The sequence below is a fragment of the Schistocerca piceifrons genome, chromosome 6 (assembly GCF_021461385.2).
Source record: "Schistocerca piceifrons isolate TAMUIC-IGC-003096 chromosome 6, iqSchPice1.1, whole genome shotgun sequence".
In the NCBI taxonomy this organism is placed as follows: domain Eukaryota; kingdom Metazoa; phylum Arthropoda; class Insecta; order Orthoptera; family Acrididae; genus Schistocerca; species Schistocerca piceifrons.
This window is the reverse complement of record NC_060143.1, coordinates 505361959-505380502: the sequence shown is the minus strand read 5'-3', so window position 1 is coordinate 505380502 and position 18544 is coordinate 505361959.

Below are 18544 nucleotides of genomic sequence, written 5' to 3'. Positions count from 1 at the left end.
TAAAGAAAGGTACAGTAAAATATTGATGAGAATGGTGGGGAATGTAATAATTGACCCATACCACACAGCAAGCTATGTGAGTGAGCAGTTTTCAAATAGGACAGAGAAGTTACAACAAAAACTGTCAAAAACAGATATAATGTTTGTAAATAATTTAACCCTAAGTACAACAACGTTACTACCAAACACGAAGTTTGAAGCCAGTAAAGCAGCAAAAAAACTAAAAGCTTCTAAGATTGTAGGCTTAGATGAAGAACCACTGTGTGCTGAAACAATGAAGAGAGAGGATACAAGCTGTGTAAACAAACACAGTAAATGGGCATTTTGAATTGGAATGATTTCCAGAGTATTTAAAACTGTCAGGGCTTCTACCTTGGTTAAAGGAAGGTAATGAAGAAGATTTGGAAAAAACTGGTCCTTTCACTTCTCTCGCCATTCTCATAAATAATAGGATCAAATACGAAAGAAATATTAATGAATTAACTGAATAAATACTGCCTGATAAGTAAATCATTGTTTATTTTCCATAGTGTTAGAAGTACAGAATCACGTATTGTAGAATTCATAAATGTGGTACTTGATTCTATTGAGAAAGTTGACTATGGCACAAGCATGATTTTAGACCTTGCCGAGACATCTAATACTCTTGAGCATAAGATTTTGCTAAAGAAGCTAGATGAATTATGTATAAGTGGAATAGGTAATAAATAGTTCCACTCATATCTGGCAAATAGTTTATAAAGAGCAGAGATGACACATACCACACACAAGTGTATACTATTAGTAAATCAGTTGTTGGACCCAAATTATGTTAATATGCAAGGTGAAGGGTAGCATATTAGGAGCGAATCTCTTATTGATATACATTAACGACTTTCCCAAAGATGCTAGTCATGGCAAAAATCCTCTTTGCTGATTGCAGTTGCACTATAGTCACTCAGAAAACAGGAGAACTAATATCAGGGAAAGCAAATTAAAGCCTCAAAGAAATATATAACTGATCATTAAGACGGAAAGTGACAATGAACAAAACGTAAACTAATGCTGTAAATTTCAGTTTGAAGATTAGATGCACATCTACAGATTTTATAACAAATGCAAATGTTCTAGGTATGATTATTGAGTCTCAATTGAAATGCACATAATCTGAACACGATTTTAAAACTACAGAAAAGGGCCATAAAACTAGTAACCCAGTCACTGTAAAGATCAGTTCAAAACACTGGCGATTTTAACTTTTCTGTGTTAGTGTGTTTACTAATCATTTGTAGATATCAGAAGTAACATTGATAATTACTGCGCAAACAGCTCTTACCATGACTGTGGAGCAAGACGTGGAGTGAACTTACATTTACCAAGAAAGAATAAACATAAAAATTACAACCACATTTTCTGGAAAACTATGCTCCGAGAGCTACACAGTCTGTAATACCAACACCTTATCCTCCTCCTGAGCTCATAATCTCACTCAATATGGATACATGCTGACTCCAGTTTGCAGGTTAACAAATGAGAAATACTCCCAGAGCTACACAATGTACAATACTAACGCCTTATTTTCCTCCTGAGCTCAACATCTCACTCGACGTAGAGAGATGCTGACTTGATTTTGCAGGAGAACAAATGAGAAGATTCAGTACAGAAAATGACCCTGACATCAGCTAGTGTTGTCTGACGAGTTGTGACAAGTATTGTAGTGTATGATGTGTACAGTTTATGGTGTGACTGGGGGGTGAGAAATGAATGAATAATATATCATTAGCTTTTCAAATAACTAAATAATTTATTTTAAACAGTATTGCACACTAGGGATAAAATGAATGAGGTAGCTCTGTTTTAAGAGTGTGACCTTTCACTTATGTGGGTGGGTGGGGGCTCCCGACTTCATCCAGCCATCCTGACTTAGGTTTTCTGTGTTTTCCCTAAATTTCTTCATGCAGATGATGGGGTAGTTCCAATTAAAAGGCCACAGCTGACTACCTGTCCCATCCTTGTCATACAAGATCTGTAAGTACATAAATGTCTGTATATGTAATTTACTTTATTGTCATTGTTCTGTAATAGTAATCACAAACCATGTCTAGCATCCTTGTAAAAGAGATCTATGGATGAATAAAAGTACCACCACGACCGCCACAACTCCTACTACTGCTAATACTGATAATAATAATAATAATAATAATAATAATAACTGTTAGCCAATAGAAGGTGGAATAATCATAAAGTACTTGGAGGTCACAATCTGAAGCTAGGTAAAGTGGGATGAATATGTATCACAGAATGTGGGGTAAAGCATATAACTGGCTCAGATTCATTGGAAGAGTCTTGAAGGACCGTAATACATCCACGAAAAGAAATTGGCTTACAAAACACATGTTCAATTTCCCTTTATTTTTGTAAGCTGTGGCTCATCAGACATTAACCCTTAGCAGGTCATATTAAGAGAAATGCCAGACAGAATCCAACAAAGAGCAATGTGCACATGAGTGCTACATGTAACAGACATGTTAAATAAACTGTCTTGAGAGATACGACATGAGAGGCATCAGGCATGAGAGAGAGGTTTACTGTTGACAATGTGAGAAAGTTCAAGGTAATTTATCAGACTTATCAAACCACCCTTGCATCTCTCTCTCTCTCTCTCTCTCTCTCTCTCTCTCTCTATGTCTCTCTCTCTCTCTCTCTCTCTCTCTCTCTCTCTCTCTCTCTCTCTGTGTGTGTGTGTGTGTGTGTGTGTGTGTGTGTGTGTGTATTTATTGCAGACTTCAGTCACATATCAGAAACATAAATATGTAGTCGTATCTGCAGCATTGTGGTTACTATACAGAAATTTCATATTCTTAAAGTTTCCAACCAAAATGTTTATGTGCGTGATACTATAAAAGAGAACCTGGCTAGGACTATATCCTAGGGTGATGGAATATTCATAATAACATCTCATTTGCTGAAATATTGCAGACACCAAAGAAGCTAGGTTTATAATTAGAAACGGAAGTCTGATAGCTGCTGTCTGCATACAGTGATGGGGCAGTCCCGCAATGTGGTAGTGATAACGGTGGCTCAAAGAGACCCTTACGTGTTACCAGGGTGGCATGGGACAGCCTAGGATGGTGTTGTTGACCACACTATCGAGATCATCCAGCACTCTACTGCCAGTTGACTGGAGTCTGCTGTTGGCAGCACATCCTTTCACAGGCTTGTGGCAGCAAGAACATTGGCAGAAGCCTGGCCCTGTCATAGACTGTTCACCATGTTGTGGCATGTGGGTACCCTACAGGTACGGTATTTGTTTATATAGATACATGTTTCATTATATGCTCTGGTAATTGTTAAACGAAAAGTCTGATATTTATTGTAATCAGTATGTCTACTTGGATGAAGATCTAGGGTAAGAATGAATCCAAGCAATTTCTGCTAGTAGCACAATTATTTTTAATGTGGCTATGTGTTTCTTATTGTTATGTTCCTGCTTCATCATTTACTATACTAAAATGCTATAACGCAGCATTATTTACTGTATATCTTGCATCTCATACTTCTTATCATTAGAACAGCGCTGATGATGATGGTAATATGTTTTTTAACCTCTTCATCAACCATTGCTTGATTGTGGCAGACATTTTGTGCGTAAATTGTACTGATTAAGAGTGGACTATGCTGGGAAAACGTTTAGCGACCATGTTGGGTCATAAATTATAGTGAACAGTGTATGTGAGGTATCAATACAATGAGCTTAGTGGAAATAAGAATAATTAATTCGATAATAAATTTAAGTCTAAATAAGGACTAACATCTACTGGAGTAACACATAGGGTCATAAGTTATATCATAAATGAACATAGAACAAAAGCTCAGATGGTCTACTGGGAGAGTAGTGAGCATGAGAGAGGGATGAAAATTGACTTTGAGTAACAGGTGTCGTTTATTTACCTGAGGCTCATAGGTAACTACGCTCAAAGTGATACTGGTTCACTAATGTCCATTACAATATCATGTTCTGCATCATATTTAAATAATAATGTACAGTGTCAGTTGCAACAGGAGTGACTGATTTCAGTTATCTGTGTAGTTACTATTTTATTTTGGTAATTTCTTGTGCATTTGAGTGATTACTAGACACAAACTTTAATTTTAATGACAGTGTGGCGTAGAGTACTGTCGTTGTAATCGATCCTTGTAACGACCCTTGTATCATATAGGCTTTTGTTTGTTCTGGTTAGAACAGCCCAGTATTGGTTAGACCATCAGTGAGAGAGCAACTTGCGTTCCTGCTGCCAATAAGGCGTGTACACTGTTCGTTAGCTACATATTTTTATGACCTTCAAACAGGAGCGACTTTAGTAAGGGATAGGAATTGTGACTGCTGTGTACAGATGCGAACTGAGTTGGCGACCCTTCGCTCACAGCTCAAGGCTGCATTGGCTTCTGTCACACAGCTTAAGGCTGCTGCCAAGGGACATCATTGTGGCGGGGTCGGACGCCGGGATGCAAGTATGGACTCCGTGTGCATACTTGGGGGTGTCATTAGGGTTGTGGAAATAGTGCTTCTGGATGCCATGAAGAGTACAGGGTGCTGCGAACTGCAGGTGGTGGCTGTAGTCGCTACCAATGACGTGTGTCGCTTTGGATCGGAGGAGATACTCTCTGGTTTTGGGTGGCTAACGGAAATGGTAAAGACTGCCATTCTTGCTTGTAAGATCACGGCGGGGCTCACCATCTGTAGCAACAGAGCCGAGTTGAGGGTCTGAATCAGAGGCTCAGGTGATTCTGTCACCGTGTAGGCTGCAGATTCCTTGACTTGCGCCATCGGGTAGTAGGTTTCTCGGTTTGCTGAATAGGTCAGGAGCCCACTACACACAGGCAGTGGCGACATAGATGGCGGGGGCTGTGTGGATGATGCTGGGTGGTTTTTTAGTTTAGAGGGTCTCAGGAAACCACAGAAAGGGTGACTATCTAAAAAGGAGCAGGTAAAACACAGAAAGGTAGTTGTAGAAACGATCGGTATTGTAGTTGTAAATTGTCTTAGCTGTATCTGGAAAGAACCAGAGCTCCAAACCCTAATAGAAAGCACTGAAGATCAAATAGTTTCAGGTACGGAAAGCCGATTAAAGGCGGAAATAAGACAGCTGAAATTTTTTCAAACGACCTGACAGTGTTCAGAAAGGATGGATCAAACACAGTTGGTGGAAGAGTATTTATTGCTGTCAGAAGTAGTTCACCTCGTAGTGAACTTTATGTAGATTGTTCCTGGGAAACAGTATGGGTGGAGGTTATACTTGAAAATCGGACACTATTAATTGGATCGTTTTATCGACCCTCCCGACTCGGAAGATACAGTAGCTGAACAGTTCTAAGAAAACTTGAGTCTCATTTCAAATGGGTATCCCAATTATACAATGATAGTCGCTGGTGACTTTAGTCTACCCTCGATGTGCTGGAAAAATTACACATTTAAAGCCGGTGGCAGGCATAAGACGTCATCCGAAATTGTACCCAACGCTTTCTCAGAAAATTATTTTGGACAATTAGTACATATGCCCACTTAAAGCGTAAAAGGTTGCGAAAGCATTCTTGACCTCTTAGCAACAAACAATCCAAGACAAATAGTATCATGATGGTTACAGGGATTAGCGACCACTACGCAGTTGCTGCTAGGCTGAATACCCTAACATCCTCGACCATCAAAACGAAACGCAAAGTGCATTTATTTAAGAAAGCTGATAACTATGCTCTTAACGCCTTTTTAACAGACAGTCTCCACTCCTTCAGTTCTGATTATGTAAGAGTAGAGAAGATTGGAATGATTTCAGTGAGATAGTATTGACAGAAATTGTGAGATATATACCACACAAATTAATATGTGATGGTACTGATCCCCCATGGTGCACAAAACGGGTCAGATCGCTGTCGCAGAAGCAACGAAAAAAGCATGCTAAATTTAAAAAAAACTCAGAATTCCCAAAGTTTTGCAGAAGTACGAACAATAGAGCGTACTTCGTTGCGAGATGATTATAATAATTTCCACAACAAACCCTATCTCATAATTTGGCAGAAAACTCAGAGAGATTCTGGTCATACATAAAGCACACCAGTGGCAAGACGCAATCAATACCTTCATTGCGCCATGACAACTCTAAAGTCACTAATGCAGTGCCACAAAAGCACAGTTATTAAACGCAGTTTTCCGAAAAACCTTCACCAAACAAGACGAAGTAAATATTCCAGAATTCCTAACAAGAACAACTGCCAAGATGAGAAACATAGAAGTAGTTATCCCCACTGTAGCAAAGCTGCTTAAATCAGTTCATATAGGGAAGGCTTTTGGCCCAGATTGTATACCAGTCAGGTTACTCTCAGAGTATGCTGATACATAGCTCCATAATTACCAATCATATACAATCACTTGCTCACATAAAGGTCCGCACCTAAGGACTGAAAAAATTCTCAAGTCACACCAATACCCAAAAAGGGAAATAGGAGTAAGCCACTGAATTACAGGCCCATATCACTAACGTCGGTTTGCAGTAGACGTTTGGAAGATCTACTGCGTTCGAATATTATGAATTACCCCGAAGAAAACGATTTATTGCCATATGGCCAACACGGATTCATTAAATATATTTTTTGAGAAATACAAGTAGATCTTTATACTCATGAAGTAATGAGTGCGATCGACAGGGGATGTCAGATTGATTCCGTATTCTTTGATTACCTGAAGGCTTTCGACACCGTTCCTCACAAGCGCCTTCTAACAAAACAGCGTGCCTATGGAACATCGCCTCTGTTGTGCGACTGGATTCGCGATTTACTGTCAGAAAGACCACGGTTCGTAGTCATCGAGAAAAATAGAAGTAACAGCCGCGTTCCCCAAGGAAGTGTTATAGGCCCTCTATTGTTCCTGATCTATATTAACGACATAGGAGACAATGTGAGTAGCCCTCTTAGATTTATTGCAGATTATGCTGTCACTTGCCGTCTTTTAAAGTCATCAGATGACCAAAATGAATTGAAAAATGACTTAGATAGGATATCTGTATGGTGCGAAAAGTGGTACTTGACCCTTAATAGAGAAAAGTGTGAAGTTATTCATATGAGTAGTAAAAGAAATCCGCTAAATTTCGATTACGCGCTAACTCACACAAAACTGAGAGCTGTAAATTCAACTTTGTACTTAGGGATTACGATTACATATAACCTAATATGTAACGATCACATAGATGGTGTTGTGGGTAGAGCAAACCAAAGGCTACGATGCATTGGCAGAACACTTGAAAGATGGAACAGGCCTACTAAAGAGACTGCTTACACCACGCTCGTCCGCCCTATTCTGGAGTAATGATGTGCTGTGTGGGATCTGCATCAGGTGGGACTGACTGATGACATCGAAAAAGTTCAAAGAAGACCAGCTCGTTTTTTACTATCGCGAAATAGGGGAGATAGTGCCACAGACATGATACGTGAATTGGAGTGGCAATCGTTAAATCAAAGGAGTTTTTCTTTGCATTTCTTCTCATGAAATTGCAATCACCATTTTTCTCCTCCGATTGCGAAAAGATTCTGTTGGCACTCACCTACATAGGAAGAAATTATCATCACGATAAAATAAGAGAAATTAGGGCTCGCACAGAAAAATCTAAGTGCTCGTTTTTCCACGCGCCCTTCGAGAGTGGCCGGCCGATGTGGCCGAGCGGTTCTAGGCGCTTCAGTCTGGAGTCGCGCGACAGCTACGGTCGCAGGTTCGATTCCTGCCTTGGGCACGGATGTGTGTAATGTCCTTAAGTTAGTCAGGTTTAAGTAGTTCTAAGTTATAGGGGACTGATGACCTAAGATGTTAAGTTCAATAGTGCTCAGAGCCATTTGAAACATTGCTGAATGTTCGAGAGTCGAACAGTAGAGAAAAAGTTTGAAGGTGGTTCATTGAACACTCTGCCAGGCACTTTATTGTGATCAGACAGGATGCTTACGTATGCATCACCTGCCAGGGTCGTATGTGGATGTATCTGGGGTCCCATATCACTCCAACTGCACATGCCCCACACCGTTACAGAGCCTCCACCAACTTCAATAATCCCCTGCTGACATGCAGGGTCCATTGATTCATGGGGTTGTCTCCATACCCACACACATCCATCTGCTTGATACAATTCGAAACGAGACTTGACTGACCAAGCAACATGTTTCCAGTCATCAACAATCCAGTGTCAGTGTTGATGGGCCTAGGTGAGGCGTAAGGCTTTGGGTCATACAGTCGCCAAGGGTGCACGAGTGGCCTTCGGCTTCGAAAGCCCATATCAATGACGATTCTTTGAATTGTGCGCCCGCTGTCTCTTGTCGATGGCCCAGGACTGATATCTGCAGCAATTTGTGGAAGGATTGGACTTCTGTGACACTGAAAGATTGTCTTCAGTCATCGTTAGTCCCGTTCTTGCAGGATCTTTTCTCGCTGCACCGTAGTTTCTATATTTGTGCTGCGTGCTTTGTGCCTCTTGATTTTTACCTGTCTTCGTTCAGGCCTCTCACCTGAACTACTTGACTTTCTCTCTCTGTCTCTCTCTCTCTCTCTCTCTCTATGTCCTTCTGTTGTTGTGGTCTGAATGCGGAAGCCGTTTCTATCGGAAGTTTTTGATACTCGCTGTGGCTGCAAGTCAAAATTTTTAAATGTGTGTCTGTTACAGTGTCGTGGTGGTTGTGGGCTATTATGTTTTTCTAAGATGTGGTATGTGAGTTGTAGAGGCCATCGATTTGAATGTGGATAAAATAGAAGAGGTGGTTGTGTCAGTTGAAAATCATAAATAAAATGAAAATAGTGAGATTTATTAAATATTGGTTTGGTGTGGAAATTAAGATTGCACTGGAGATTGTACACTCTTCCTCCTTGTCGTAGAGGTCCATGACACAAGGATGAAACAATCCTACTGGCTGCTTACTATTGCATAACATAGTGCAGCTAATCTTTTAGTGTGCTTTGCATTGGATTGAATTGATTTGGTGGAAGAGACTAAACAAAGATGTCATCAATCTAATCGGATTAGCGAAGGATGGGGAAGGAATTCAGGCATGCCCTGTCATAGGAACCATCATGGTATTTGCGCGAAGTAATTTTGGGAAATCACGGGAAATCTAAATCAGGATGCGTTTTAATAAATCTAATTAGATTGGCTTTAGTTAATTTGCTATATCCTCTTTTATCCACGCAGGGCGAGCTCGAATTCCAAAACCATCTGTCAACGATGCAAATATCCGTAGAAGGAAAACGTAGTGCAAAGTCATAACACGTGGACTAAGGAATAACGGAAGAAAGTCATTTGTGGGCATGAATACTGCTCCAGACTGTTTCCAAGTTGTAGACATGCTTACGTCTGAGTGTTTGCTTTCCCAAGCCTACGATGCAGATTGCTTGCTGCGAAGACTGAAACATGGCAGGATTTCAGTGATGATTCGTTGTGTCATACCGTGGTATTCGATGGGCCCCATGGTTATTCTGCAAGATCGCATTCCTGTCGCGTGTTATCTGACTATTTTGTAGTGTTTGTTCCCCGAATGAGATGCTGTATTCCAAGACGATGGTACCCATGTTCTCACATCTGACAAGACCAGGTCTGGTTTCGTGAGCACGAGGATGAATTGTCGGATCTCCTCTGGCCACCAGAGTCACCAGATCTCAATATTATTGAGCCTTTGTGGCCTCTTTCGTAGAGAAGGGGGTGTGATCACTGTCCGCCTTCATCATCGTTAACTGAAATTCTCGCAAGAACTTGTAGAACAACACACGTTTACATGGTGAATTACAACATAATTAATTTATTTTACATAAATATGCTTAACTCTGCATGGGGTAATATATAATATGCCGTTATCATTTGAAAATTTTATTACAGTATAGTACTGTTTGCGGTAAGAAGGATGTATACTGCGTACATGTCGCAAGTGATGTGTAGTATAGTCTATATTTCACGCAACCACTCTAGCTGACCAAAGGTATTGCAAGTAGGTTCTAGGTTGCCACAGTCAGAAAGACAATTTATCTAACTTCTTACTAGTTGTGGGCTCCAATACGCTGCATATCTCCACGCTAGTATATAGTGTGGCAGCCCATTTCATCTAATGAATCTTTTCAGTGTAGTCAAGCCGTGGTATCCATCTACAATTTTTAATTTCCACACTTCCCACGTAGAACAAATTGTTGATTCATCGATGCTTTCGCATCTCGTGGTCGTGCGATAGCATTCTCGCTTCCCACGCCCGGGTTCCCGGGTTCGATTCCCGGCGGGGTCAGGGATTTTCTCTGCCTCGTGATGGCTGGGTGTTGTGTGCTGTCCTTAGGTTAGTTAGGTTTAAGTAGTTCTAAGTTCTAGGGGACTGATGACCATAGATGTTAAGTCCCACAGTGCTCAGAGCCATCATCGATGCTTCAGGATATGTTCTATCAACCAATCCCTTCTTTTAGTCAAGTTGTGACACAAGTTCTTTACCCCGCAGTTCATTTACTATCTTTTCATTAGTTACACGATCTGTCCATCTAACCTTCATTATTTTCTATGGTACAACGTTTCAAAAGCTTCTATTCTCTTCTTGACTGAACAATATCTCATCCAAGTTCTACTTCTGTGCAAGAATACATTCAACCGAAACATCTTCAGATAACACTTCCTATTACTTAAGTTTCTAATCGATGTCACTAAATTTAGATTTTGTAAATAAACTTTTCTACCTATGCCAGTCTGCATTTTACATTCTCTCTACTTCACCTTCGTGTACTACTGGGTCGCTTTCAGGTCCTAAGACACAACTGCAGTCTAGTTTCAGTAACAGTCGCAGATAGTCTTGTGACCCTGTGTTTTATTCCTGCTTCCTTCAAAGTGTGAAAGTGTGCTTTCTCATCAGGATTGTCAGATGATTTCTCTAAATGTGTAAATGCTATAAACGTATGTTCTTCATGTTATCCTCTAAGACAACTCTGAGGACTAGAATTGTTACACTTTCATCAAGTTATTCTCTACAGCCACAATCTCTTTCTGTATATTCCTACGATCTTCTAGCTGTCCATTTCTTATTTAGTTCTTGCTTGTCATCTGATATTCTAAAATTCATACGTCTACTTATCTTTGCTCCAAAGGTTTTTTAATTACTATTATCTTTTCTGCATGCGGCATCTATCACTTCCATGCTTCCTACCAGCACCTTGCAATTTTCCTCTGGCCATATTTGCTTTGCCTTTTTGTAATTTTCCTCATTGTCATGTTTTAGACATCCGTATTTCCTTTCGGCACCTCTATGCACTGCATTGATATATTTTCCCATTTGTCAATTAAATCCAATATCCTCTGTTATTTGACTCTTTGCACCTTTTGTCTCTCTGTACCTTTTTTCTAATTTGTTCCTCTGCTGCCTTCATTATTTTATTCCTCAAATCCACCCACATGTCTTGTAGCGTATTCCTTCCTCTTTCATCAGTTAGTTGTTGCCTAACAATTCCTTTGAGATTTTCGACAGCCTCTTGGTTATAACTCATCAGATCCCATCTTCTTCATTTTCCACACATTTATTACCCTTCTATATGTAGCCTGTACCTCATAACCATTGAAGTAATGTCAGTCTTTAAAATCCCCTGGCAATGTATTACCTGGTTTCGAATGGTATGCCTTACTATCCTATAATGCACCTGAAACCTTACATTCTCTCTAGGTGTGTTCCACATTTCCAGTCATCTTTTCTGATTTTAAAGCTACTGTTAACAATGATTAATTTATTCTCTACGCCAAATTCTTCCACATGACTTTCCCTTTCATTTCCTTCCCAAGTCTATTTTCTGCTATTTTTCCTTCTCTTCCTTTTCCTACTAAAGAACTACAGACCCTCATCAGAATTAAACTTCTCACATTTAATTATCAAAATAATGTCTTTCATCTCATCATAAGTTTGTTCAGTTCATTCGTGGTCAGTGGTGTTAATAGGCATCTAAACTTATACCACAGTGCTACATGTTAGCTTTGTGACTGTCTGAGTCCAGTATTGCGACCTTACTTCACTGATAGTTTCATAACTTCATTAATGGTTTCATAGCTGAGAGTTGCAGGTTTGTTGTAATGAGAAGTCTTGATATAAAAAGTATTGAGTAGCAACTGCCAGACATTTTCAGTTTCAAATATATGCCTATAGCATAAAAGATAAAGTGCTACTATTATAGTATACTGCATTTAGGTATTGTGTTATGTGACCTTTCTTTTCCAAACTATCCCGTAACATACGTAAAACCTGCTAGAATCAAGTAGAATCGGAATAAGTTATTCTCCATTGGATAATGTCAATTAGTAACAGCAATTGCCGTACTTAACCACTTGAATTAGAATTTCCTATGTTAAACTGCAAGAGCAGGTAAATAAGAGACCACTGTGAAAGCAGGATGTACTCCACAGAGAATGAGGAAAACGCTGTAGAACGATAAAACTGGAGGGATTTATACCCAAGTCCTGTTACGCAGATTGCTGCTCACTCCTACTATGCTGGAGAAGGCCAGGTAGGTATAATGCGAGGTAATTCTGAGTTTTATAGAAGGAGAGTCAGAAAAAAATCTGCCCTGGCATCAAGCGTCTGAAGTCAGACAGTGCAGACTGCATCTCCACTGTGAGCTCGACAAAAGCGTCTGTTTTTCACAGGGCCGACCGCTGTGGCCTAGCGGTACTAGGTGCTTCAGTCCGGAACAGAGCTGCTGCTACGGTTGCAGGTTCGAATCCTGCCCCGGGCATGGACGTGTGTGATGTCCTTGGGTTAGTTAGGTTTAAGTAATTCTAAGTGTACCGGACTGATGACCTCAGGTGTTAAGCCCCACAGTGCTCAGAGACATTTGAAACTTTTTTTTCACAGGCTGCGTGCCCACAGAATGCGTGCCACTTAACAGCAGACTCACGGAAGACCTCGCATCGTAGAGGGAAACAGTGGCCAGTCAAAGGTCGCCGAAAACCATGGGCTATTAAGACAACATCTTAGAAATTTGAAGGGAAACAGAAAGTTTGGGGCTTCTTGTAAGATCGAGGGATGCTAACACACTCCCAGGCGCCACCAAACTGAATGTTTACAGAAACATAAATACGGTTACAACTTGTTCTCCAAAATATTTGCGAAGGGGGAAGTAGGAATAAGAAGTGTCACTATATTTAAGAGGTCCTACCGTAGTGGCCAGCACACGAAAGTAGACAGTGACAGAGAGAGAGAGAGAGAGAGAGAGAGGGAGAGTAACCAAGACCGATTTTGGAATACCAAGGCTAACAAGAATTGTAAATGGATAACTACCTGAAATACGAGTAAGGGAGGGCGACCACCGCCTACTTACTCCTCATAACTTACGTGACTTAGTATTCGAACAATCAAAATTACGCGATACCAGAAAATACAGAGCACAGAGTCTTCCTTATTGGAGGCGCACTGCGAATAGTGACGGTGACGTCTTCCAGGCAGTCGTCTACTCAGATAGGCTTCTCGGAGAAGCAAATTTCGCTTCTAAACTACTTCTCCACATCCAGGCTTATATGCGACGAGAGGGTCTCAGCCAGCTGAGATGAACGCAGACAGAGAGGAGTTGTTGGTACTGAGCCAGCGAAGCGAACTGTAGAAATAAGCGAACTATTTGCAATGATGTTCTATATTTTCAGTCCTTATTCTGAAAACTTGTTTGCAGTTAGAGGTTCCACATTACTTCTACTCTGGCAGTAGGTGCACATACATATCCTTCTGCGGTATTTTGTATCTCTATGCACTAACCTTCTGCAATCACGGTATGACTCCCGCAAATATAAATGTTTCGTCCGGTTTATGTACACTTGTTATATACTACTAAATTAACTACACATTTTTGTCAAGGCATTAGTTCACCCATTTCACTGACCTTCTAATTTCTTTCTTTTGATTGTGTTTGTGTAATAGACTGAATTCACGGAGGTCAATCTTTTATTTCATAGTCATATGAATCATTGATTTGTTGAGTGATGATTTACTTATGTCAGATATTACAGGGATAATTTAATATATTAAAAGAAAGGTTCTGATTAAGGTAGTATACCCACAAATTAGGCAAGGGAAATATAAACACACTGGAATTTAGGGCAGAATACTACAGAAAGAATTGATCAGCAGCAGAGACTTCCAAAGTAATAGGCCGCGAAAACGCCGCAAAGAGTGATGATACACGTCAGTCCGCACATCACCAACCAGCATGAGAATTACCAAAACTGGAGACCGGGAAACCTGCTGTGAATAAATAGAAACTCATGGACCAAGCAGAATGATCACAGACGATGGTGACCATAGTATCAGCCTGATAATAGGAGGAACAATGGGAGACGTGACGATCAGCGGGAACAGACAGAGAGAGAGAGAGAGAGAGAGAGAAGAAGTAATAGAACGATGTGGGTCTAACTCATGATAAGACAAAAGGAATGAAAAATGAGGGAAAGTACCAAGAAACTTACCAGCAACAGAGACTTCACAATAGGTAATCATGTCTACTGGCAGATCTATCTGTAAATTGCGACAAACTGAAAGAAACGTTTGAAGCAGGAATCAAGAAATCAGACAGTGAAAAAGAGGACATTGCATGTCGAATAATTAGTGTGATATGGAAAAAGTGTATAAATAGTATACTCCATTCTGGAAGCCAAGTATTGTTGTTGGCAAAGGAGGTATACGACTCATATGAATATGGTGTCCGAAAGAACAGACACCATGTTCATATACATGAGGCTTACTGGCCAATGATCATCTGTAGTGCGGATGCACTTACATTGCCCGAACTCTTATGGGATTCGGTAGACTGAATGCCGCGAGTAATGAGTATTGTAGGCAGAGGCACTACAAATGTAGTGTGTGGACAATAAGTTGGAAATATGGGTCTCACCGGAAGGGTGCCAGAGATAAGTCCCTGCAGTCGCACTATCCTGTGCGTCGTCGATGGCTCAGCCGGATAGAGCGTCTGTCATTTAAGCAGCAGGTCCCCGGTTCGAGCCCCAGGAGGGGTTCAAATTTCAACTGTCCGCGTTGATATTTATCAATGCCTGTAAGCAGCTACAAAGGTCTGAATTTTAAAGTAATTTCGTATGTGACTCATGTGGTGAAGAAAGAAGTAACCACTATTCAAAACGCTGTGCTTGAGAATAAGAGGCAAAGTGAACGGAATATGCAGAGAGGCAAAGAAGCAAATGAAAGTAGATTACAGGTACGAGTCACATGTATTTAGAGTGAATTTCTTAACTGTAAAGAATCTGAGAGTAAAAGCGATATTAGATCTTAATTTTTTGAAATGTAACCACGTCGGGCTACACTTCAAGAAGAGTTTTTCAGTGCTGAAATTGAAAGACAGAAAGGTTAAATTTAGTTACATGAATAATCTTGAATCATCGGGAACACGTAGTTATTCCCTAGGCCTGGTTATCTCTGAAGAACATAAGGGAATAATGTTAGAAAACGGAGAGGAGCAACTGAGAAAATAAGGGGGCGAAGTCAGCTGCGAATCACTGCGAGGTTTTGAGGAGCTTAAAAGAAGTGATTTTGAGGCAGAGTGATTTCACCTTTCATCACAGGAAGTACCGAAATAGACGGTGTAGAGGACGATGTAGCCAGTGAGGGTATGTGGACCAGCCAATAGGAAGAGGAAGAGACAGAATACGTTGGATACAATGCAGCAGTAGAGAATTGCCAGATATTCAACATTTTTTACTTTAGAGTATTCGCAAATCTACTGATAAACTCACCAGAGGAGCAAGAGAACATAAGCAAGGGCGAATAAATTTCAGATTCTGGTAAATTTTCAAATGCGCTGCTGAGAGAAACAGAGAGGATGTGAGTGATGATATGTAGCACTTAGACGAGGAGCGTTTGAAGATAGCAGACGTAAAGGGATGCTGCTCTGTGAGGATATATATAGTTCATGAGTAAATATTTGAAAACAATACGCTCATATTCGCGAGTACTTCGAAGTTTGATGAAAGTACTATGGGGTAATTTTCGATGTATGTCTAAGTACTGCTGACAGGGAAGGTACTGAAAGAAAACAACGTGATAAGAGTGTGAACTTGATATGATGAAGGAAGGAGTGGGTTAATAATGGATGTCAAATCATAGATGAACAGACCATGATCCATTGTGAAATGTCAGACACTATAACAAATGGTAAGAGTAAGAGAAATGAGAGGGTGTGAGCGAACCACCGCAGCAAACGATGTATGATGCAAGAGAACTTTCTGTTGTGATTTTCAGCTATAAGACGAGAACCGCATTATGCTTGCGCTTATATTTCAGATTAGCGATCGCCACAGTGCAAGGCAGAAAATGAATACGTAAGATGGATGGTGATAGTAAAATGGAGAATCTTAGTTGCCAGGTAGAACGCAGCAAACAGAGACAAAAGAAGAGGGGTAAGATGGTAGAATGTGTACGGTTGTCGTAGTATATTTGAATTTACAGGTAAGCCGTTGTTCGTCTGCAGGTAATTGTGAGTTACCAAGGAACCAGTACTGCATTAGAATATAAATACCCTCATGGAAGTAACTAATCAACAACATAAGCCGAACCCTAGCTACCAAATGAAATAAATTATTGTATGAAGTATTCAGGAAACTGTCGTTATGTAAGTGGAAGGATAAGTTCAAAAATTTTGAGTAAGAGTAACGTAGTAACGACTTAACGAACATCATATGAATTAAAAGTATTGATCTGAGTTTTCGAAAGAATGAAATTCCGTTAAGTTGAAATAATGTTGAAATGAGACACATCAGTAAAGCTAAAATTTTGTATACAGTTAAGAGTGGCAATAAATGTGTGAGGGAACTGAGAATGTTCATTTGTAGTGTTGTCAAAGGAAGAGTGCTAGAAACAGGAGGATGGTTATGTTTTCCTCGCGTTATAATATTAATATACATATTGTTCAACTCTTTGAGGTGACGGTAGTCACACGTTGGAGGGAGGCACGAGGCGTTGCAGACGTAGTGTGACAGTTGGTATGAGGAGTAAGTAACAGATTCGTTATTGCTCAGCAGTTCAGGTCTGATGCACTCCCTGTGGCACACGAAATCAGTCCAGCAGGTTGTTCAGCTGTCACATGCGCCATGGTACAGGCCATTGTCGACTAACTCAGATAAACTACCGTGAGAGAATGCGTTCTGCCTACCAGTCACTGACTGCGCCCTTATGCAAGCTACACACCCGAGAGAACTTGTCCGCAGCTCGTGGTCGTGCGGTAGCGTACTCGCTTCCCACGCCCGGGTTCCCGGGTTCGATTCCCGGCGGGGTCAGGGATTTTCTCTGCCTCGTGATGACTGGGTGTTGTGTGATGTCCTTAGGTTAGTTAGGTTTAAGTAGTTCTAAGTTCTAGGGGACTAATGACCATAGCTGTTAAGTCCCATAGTGCTCAGAGCCATTTGAACCATTTGATCGAGAGAACTTGCATGGACACACCGCCACCTCTCAACGAATAAACGTCGGCTGACCGTTCAAGACATAACTACCAAAAGATAGGCGTAGTCCTGCAGCGCTGTTTACCTAACTAAAATTATGATCTCATGTAGGTTCTGAAAGCAGAAATTGTCATGAACCACTGAGTGTTGCCATGCAAAAAATGTACTTCCTCTGTATGCAGGGTGTCACAAAAAGGTACGGCCAAACTTTCAGGAACCATTCCTCACACACAAAGAAAGAAAATGTGTTATGTGAACATGTGTCCGGGAACGCTTACTTTCCATGTTAGAGCTCATTTTATCACTTCTCTTCAAATCACATTAATCATGGAATGAAAACACACAGCAACAGAACGTACCAGCGTGACTTCAAACACTTTGTTACAGGAAGTGTTCAAAATGTCATCCATTAGCGAGGATAAATGCATCCATCCTCCGTCGCATGGAATCCCCGATGCGCTGATGCAGCCCGGGGGAATGGCGTATTGTATCACAGCCTTCAACAAAACGCGCACGAAGAGTCTCTACATTTGGTACCGGGGTTGCGTAGACAAGAGCTTTCAAATGCCCCCATATATGAAAGTCAAGAGGGTTGAGGTCAGGAGAGCGTGGAGGCCATGGAATTGGTCCGCCTCTACCGATCCATCGGTCACCGAATCTGTTGTAGAGAAGCGTACGAACACTTCGACTGAAATGTGCAGGAGCTCCATCGTGCATGAACCACATGTTGTGTCGTACTTCTAAAGGCACATGTTATAGCAGCACAGGTAGAGTATCCCGTATGAAATCATGATAACGTGCTCCATTGAGCGTAGGTGGAAGAACATGGGGCCCAATCACGACATCACCAACAATGCCTGCCCAAACGGTCACAGAAAATCTGTGTTGATGGCGTGATTGCACAATAGCGTCCGGATGCTCGTCAGCCCACACATGTTGATTGTGAAAATTCACATTTTGATCACGTTGGAATGAAGCCTCATCCGTAAAGAGAACATTTGCACTGAAATGAGGATCGACACATTGTTGGATGAACCATTCGCAGATGTGTACCCGTGGAGGCCAATCAGCTGCTGATAGTGCCTGCACACGCTGTACAT